The sequence below is a fragment of the Tupaia chinensis genome, unplaced genomic scaffold (assembly GCF_000334495.1).
Source record: "Tupaia chinensis unplaced genomic scaffold, TupChi_1.0 Scaffold139457_1, whole genome shotgun sequence".
NCBI classification, from domain to species: domain Eukaryota; kingdom Metazoa; phylum Chordata; class Mammalia; order Scandentia; family Tupaiidae; genus Tupaia; species Tupaia belangeri.
The window spans coordinates 1,516,506-1,523,183 of NW_006199342.1; the positions used below are offsets into that span (position 1 = coordinate 1,516,506).

Here is a 6,678-nt window from a genome sequence, read left to right on the forward strand (position 1 = left end):
GCTGGGAAAGTGTTGTGAAGAGACAGAAGAGGAGGATATTTCAAACACAGGGAAATAGGAATAGTGTCAGCTGCTATGTAACAGTGGTGTAAGATCAGGGCTTCAGAGTCCAGGAGCCATCAGAAGGGCTTTGGTGACTTTTTACTGAGGCCATTTTTTAATGAAGATAGAAATCTGATTGCAGAGAACCAAAGCAGCAGCATGGGAAGTGAGGAATTAGTAAGAGAATTATAGAATTTCAAGAAACTCTGCCAGAGGGGGAAGGGGAAAGACCATGACAGTTATACTATAACAATATTATTGTACATCACGCTATCATGAGGTTGTAACAGGTGGAGAGATATGTCTCTATCTACATTGATTTGCCTGGGCCTTCCTATATTGGGTTGTCAGAAAAGTCTCAATACATTTTTGCATAGAAAACTAGAGGAAAATACATCATGACTTTTCCGATGACCCAATAGATTTGATTTGTTTAATTAAAGAAGTGAATGATCTAATCTTCATTTTTATTTTCAAAAAATGGGCAGACTAAACTACATTAATACATTCATTAGTACTTGGATACATAGAAAGATAAAATGGTTTGTTGTTTCTCAGTTGTGGGTTTTCATAGAGGAACCACAGTTCAGAAGGAAGTGGTTGGTATAGATGTTTTATGTGTTATGCTCTGGAATTAGACTTTTCAAATACTGGCTTTGCCACTTAGCAGTTGTGCCCTGAGGGCAGGTTACATAACCCACACACGCCTCAGATTCCTCTATGTAAATTAAATGTAGCTTCCAGAGTTGCCATGAATATTTTAATTAGTGTGTATAAAGTGCCCATATCAGTGGTATGTAGTTATGTGCTCTGTACTTGTTAACTGTTAGTATGATGTTCATGTTTTAGCACTTTGTTTGGTACTAATTAATTTAAAAGACATAAATATTCTCCCTATTCTTTTTCTCTTATCTAATATTGGGAATTTGGGGACAGAGGTTTCCGGGATTTCCTCAATAAATAGCATCCTTATTCTTGGCTGGATTCTGAACAAGTATCAAACAAGTGTGCTCAGTGAGCATCAGCTATGTGGCCAATAGAGAACTCAACTGCCATATTAATTACTGATAAAGACCAGATTGGAGGAGGTCCCATTGAGGAAGCACTGGGTTGGGCTGTTAATGGGACCCCGGCATGAGGCAGAACTAGCAGCATTCACTGGTCAAGGTGGCCTTGTCAGTGGGAAATCCCACATGGAAAATTAAAAAAGAACTCAGTTTCTGCAAGCCTGTTCCTTAAATGATAGGATGGCCTCAGCTAAGCACATCCAGTTATTCTCACTAAATTTACACATCAGAGTCATCACCCTTCCTCTACAGGGACAGAGTGAGTAGAGCAATGGAGAAGAGCCGGATATGTTTAGTGAGAAAATCTCTCCCCAGGCAGTGAGGAGTGTCCTCACTAACCACATGGAAAGGCAGCCACCTTCCAGCCTTTTGCCTCCTTCTGGCCTTACTGAAAATAATGCCCAAAGAGACCACTGTTCGTTTAACTTCTCTGTTCTTTTCCCTCATTCCTTTCAGGCATAGTCTGCCTCTTACACTCCTTCTCTTGTGGGCACATTCTTCTGTGGTTTCAACATTTTCTATAGATTCTTTGACTCCTTTTCTCTATGTAAGAAAGTTGCTTTTCACCCTAATTGCCTGCTCTTCCTGAAGCATTCATTGCTATAGGTCCATTTCCCCATTCTTATCCCTTACAAACCAGTGGAAATATTCTGAGTATTTAACAACTACCGTGGACACCAAACAATTTGAATGTCAACCATGAACATCCAGTATGGCCTTTGAAGAAATAGGAGCCCTGCCACTCACGGGTCGGTGGGGAGGTGGCATCGCTGCTTCTTGAGATCACTTCTTTGTCTGTCAACAGTAATTCCTGTGAATGCATCCATGCCCTATCATCCTCTTATTCCTGCTTCCTCCTATCTATGGACCACCCTTCTGTTACTCATTGATATGACCATCGGTTGCTCTTTTTATCCTTTGTCCTTTCCTCAGTTATTATTCTTGGTGTCAATATACATATTGATAACATTTTATATTTTGATATTTTTTGTGAAGGGTTTTTGTTTGTTTAATACATCTGAAAAGAATGCATATACAAAGAACTGAGACATGAGAAAGCATTGGCTCAACACTAATGGATCTACAAGAATTAGGATTGGAGGAAGGTGGAAAAGATTACCTAAACATTTTTAAAAATTGGAAACTGCAACCAAAATAAGCTGGTCAAATTCCTATTAACACTTACGAAGAGTCTTCATAAGACTCCTTCCATGATTTTTAGTAAACTAGAGAGCCTCAACTGGCTGCTCTAGGGTTCCTCATATAGAAAACAGAAAGGGGATTCCTCTGACTGGTCCCTATGTTGTTAAATGTTCTCCCCACCCCCACCCTACCCCCAACTTCTTAATGAAGCAGGCTCCATCCTCATAACTTGAAAGAGGATGTGACTCAGTCCATAGACATCTGTCTTCTAGCACCACTCCTCAGAGTTCCTCTGTATACCAGGGCTTCGGCTGTGTTCTAGGAACACCTAATCATACAATAGTGAGCTGCAAATCTAGGCTAAGCATATAAGACAATGACTGACGGGGGGTGGGGGGGAACCTTTTAATTACAAACTCAATCCATTTGGTGTATTTCAAAAAGTGCAATACTTTTCTTAATTTACCAGTGAAAGAAGTTAGAAATTAGCCTCCAAAAAAAATCAGCAAATGGCAAACGAATTTCCTTGAAAGTCACAGTCATGTATATAGTGCATCCTAGAAAGGAGGAGGGGCAAGACAGGTTTCACCCACTCTCATGAGTTTCATCAAATACTGGATCTACTCAAGGGCGGAGAGAAAAGGCAACGTTCAAAAAGGAGTATATTATTAAATGAGGCATTTTCCATACTCCTTCCTAAGAGCACTAAGTGGGGAACTTGTTTTCTAAACTAGAACTAGGAAGTGGAATGTGGAATCGATCTGTCCTCCTCCTCTGAAGGGCTGTCCACTGGTTAATGAATTTAAAAAACAAGACAAAAAAAAATAATAAAGTTGTCCCAGATTACTCTCCATTGATGGAACCAGGGAGCAGCTTCAACAATTCAGATTTGTCTGTTACAGAGTCATCACAAGCATGCCTTGCTTTTAAACAAAACAAAAAAATATTTTTGAAACAACAAAACAAAGACCAGTACTGATCACTTTTCTGACAATATACAGTTACTCAAAATTAACTAGTATCAGAAGGGGGAGGGGGGTCATACCTATGGGCCTATCTCCCATGAGCGCGTGTGGGGAGGTGCAGGGCATTTGTCATTATTGCAAAAATGAATTTTAATTTTTAATCTTTAGTAGTTTGATTTAAACATTGCTTTTAGTATGATGCCAACACCAGCTGTGCAGAAGGGCTCTGGAGAGATGCTCATAGCAGCACACACCTGCGGCTCTTCTTGGGTTCTGGAGGCTCCAGGGCAGCCAGTATTGCTTCATCCAATATAGTCTTTAGGCCTTTCTGTGTGAGTGCAGAACACTCCACATACTTCGCAGCCTTCAGGTCACGGGCCAGCTTTTCAGCAGTCCCTGGAGTGATAGACTTCTGTTTGTTCTTAGCAAGTTTCTCAATAGTAGAAGGGTCATCTCTGAGATAAATTTGCGTCCCAACGAGCAAGAAAGGAGTCTTTGGACAGTGATGAGTTTAGTCTTTAGGCCTTTCTGTGTGAGTGCAGAACACTCCACATACTTCGCAGCCTTCAGGTCACGGGCCAGCTTTTCAGCAGTCCCTGGAGTGATAGACTTCTGTTTGTTCTTAGCAAGTTTCTCAATAGTAGAAGGGTCATCTCTGAGATAAATTTGCGTCCCAACGAGCAAGAAAGGAGTCTTTGGACAGTGATGAGTTATCTCAGGCACCCACTTTTCTTTCACATTTTCAAATGAGGATGGAGAGACCACTGAAAAGTAAATTAGAAATACATCTGTTTGTGGATAACTCAGCGGTCTTAATCTGTTATAATCCTCTTGCCCTGCAGTATCAAGAAGCCCAAGAGTATATGGCTCTCTACCAATCATAACTGACTGCATAGTTGTCAAAAACAGTTGGTACATATTCAGGTGGAAATTTGTTTGTTATGTAGGATATCAGGAGACATGTTTTACCAACAGCACCATCACCCACAACGACCCACTTAATTGTCTGCATTACTGAAATAGTAATTCCAATTTGATGCTGACCTCAGCTCTGTGTTACATATATATATATATTAATGTTAAATAGTCCAACTATTGGGTCATTGGAGAGATCATGACTAATTTTATGTTTTTCTATGCAGAAATGTGTCATGACTTTTCAGACAACCCAATAGATGATTTAAAAATGTATATCGTCCAGTATTTTGAACTGTGAGACTCTTGGCTGTCTTTTTCTTTTTCTTCCCTGTTTCTGAACCCACCCATCTTTCTTCTCATCTTTAGTTGCTTAAACCTTTTCCCATTTTAGACTCCATCCAACCTTCTGCCCAACCTGTAGCCTATCACAACCCATTTGCAGTAATGTTAGGACTTGAACTTTCTTTCTCCCTTTAACTTTCTCTAAGTTTCTAATCCCTAACACTCAGATAACCATACTCTACCTCCTGTTCTCAATTAGGGTTGCCTAGTGTTGCACTAGAAAGTGCAAACTAAATAATATTTCTTCTGCTATAATGACATTTTCTATGAAGAAGGGGTATTGTAATTCTGAATGATTTTCTGTCGTATTTACTGCCATGACTGCAGATTCTTCTTCAGTCCTCAAACCTCCCCTGGCCTTCCCTCTCTGCAGGTGTCCTTGCTTCATTATGCTTTTGGGAGAATGAGGCCATCTGATTAATGCCCTTTGCTACTATAGGCTGTATACTATCTCTGGATTCTATATTTCAAATTGTGCTTTAATTATATGAAATTTGATATAATCATGGCAGGGAGCTTTTGTTCTAATTCATAATCATTTTTAGGAAAGAGAATATCTGTCCCAAGTTTTAACATTTATTGAATGTTTATGTGTTAGACCCACCTAAAGTGGTTTACAGGCATCGAGTCCCTCAACCATGGTGTGATCATTGGAATAATGTAATAACATGTGTCTCTAATATCTTTAATATTTTTCAACAACCATGAATAGACTTTCTTTCTTTCTTTCTTTCTTTCTTTCTTTCTTTCTTTCTTTCTTTCTTTCTTTCTTTCTTTCTTTCTTTCTTTCTTTCTTTCTTTTTGGTAAGAGATTTTCACTATAGGGAGCATGCAATCACCAGAGACAGATAGAAAGCAAGAAATCACTCCCCAGGGGATTGGCCATGCTACAATCCCTTCTCCTCCACTCTCTTCTCAGGATTTTGAGCACGTGTGCACACCCACCTGATATGAATTTTATGCAACCGGATCTGGGACTCGTACCGTGGTCCAGCAACATAACCATTACACCATCTGCTAGTTGCATGGATAGACTTTTAAAATAGTGAATTCTAACATGCTGAATATAAACTAATAATACAATAATAAATTTTATTTATATTGGTACAAGAGAAGATAGCTAATGATTTGAAAACTTAAGCTAGAAAAATAGACTCTTAGGAAGTTTGACGATATATTTTTACTCATACGAAAAGTGTGAATTTGGAAATGCACTAATAAGTTCAGCATTGTGAATGGCATGGAATAAATTTTTATGTTAAACCTACTTAATTTAGGATTATGTTAATTATATATCCACTTATCAGCTTAATGATGTTTAATATAGATCCTTATTAATATATGGTTTCAGAGGTCAGCAAAATTGTCAAATCTAATAAAAAACAGAGTTCCAGGATAAAATTCTATCTTCCCTTTCTTTTATGAGCCTCTTAAAAATTCAGAGCACCTTTTTAAAGGCCCTTAGAGAAGATTAACCTTTAACACCATCATTTAACATCTAATGTTATCACATTTTACAATGTCAGTGACACCACTTTCAGCCTTAGATAGTTAATTTTGCAAACCATATTGTAAAACTACTGAAATTTCCTTTTCTCAAGTCTAAAAGAAGATTCTACTGTTGTCCTCTTTATCTTTTTTCTCTGGTATAATGCTTTCTGACAGAGCTTTCTGTGTGATAGAATTGTTCTGTAAACGTGCTGGTCAGTACAGTAGCCACTAGCCATGTGTGGTATACTGACCACTTGAAATATGGCTAATGAAACTGACAAAGTGAATTTCAATTTTTAAAAAAATTACTTAAAAAAAAATCTTGAGAGGTTTTTGCTGTAGGGCATGTGCACTTGCCCGAAAGACAGAGACAGAGATACAGAAAGTGAGAAATCGCCCCCCAGGAGGGATGGAGATGCTGCAATCCCTTCTCCTCCATCCTTTTGGGATCTTGCGCACACATGCACACACACCCGAAGTGAGTTTAAGCCACCAGGTCCGGGACTTGAACTGCAGTAGACCACATGGGAGTCCAGCAACGTAGCCACTACACCATCTGCTGGATCCCAGTTAACTTAAATTCAAACAGCCACATGCTGCTGTTGGCTATCACAATGGAAACACAACTTTGATATTCTTCTCTGGAACAAATTGAATTCCGAAGACTTGAGTCTTCTCCTAAAAGTCTTAAATTTTCATCTTGGGAGCAG

At 38.9% G+C, this 6,678-nt stretch overlaps 1 protein-coding gene and 1 pseudogene across 1 annotated transcript in view; one reads left to right on the plus strand and one right to left on the minus strand.

Moving 5' to 3' along the window:
- Window positions 1-6,678, plus strand: part of UTRN (utrophin) — a 645,934-nt gene that overhangs the window by 452,774 nt on the left and 186,482 nt on the right. The gene's annotated exons all lie outside the window — the stretch shown is intronic.
- Window positions 3,394-4,229, minus strand: LOC102469955 (cell division control protein 42 homolog; annotated as a pseudogene).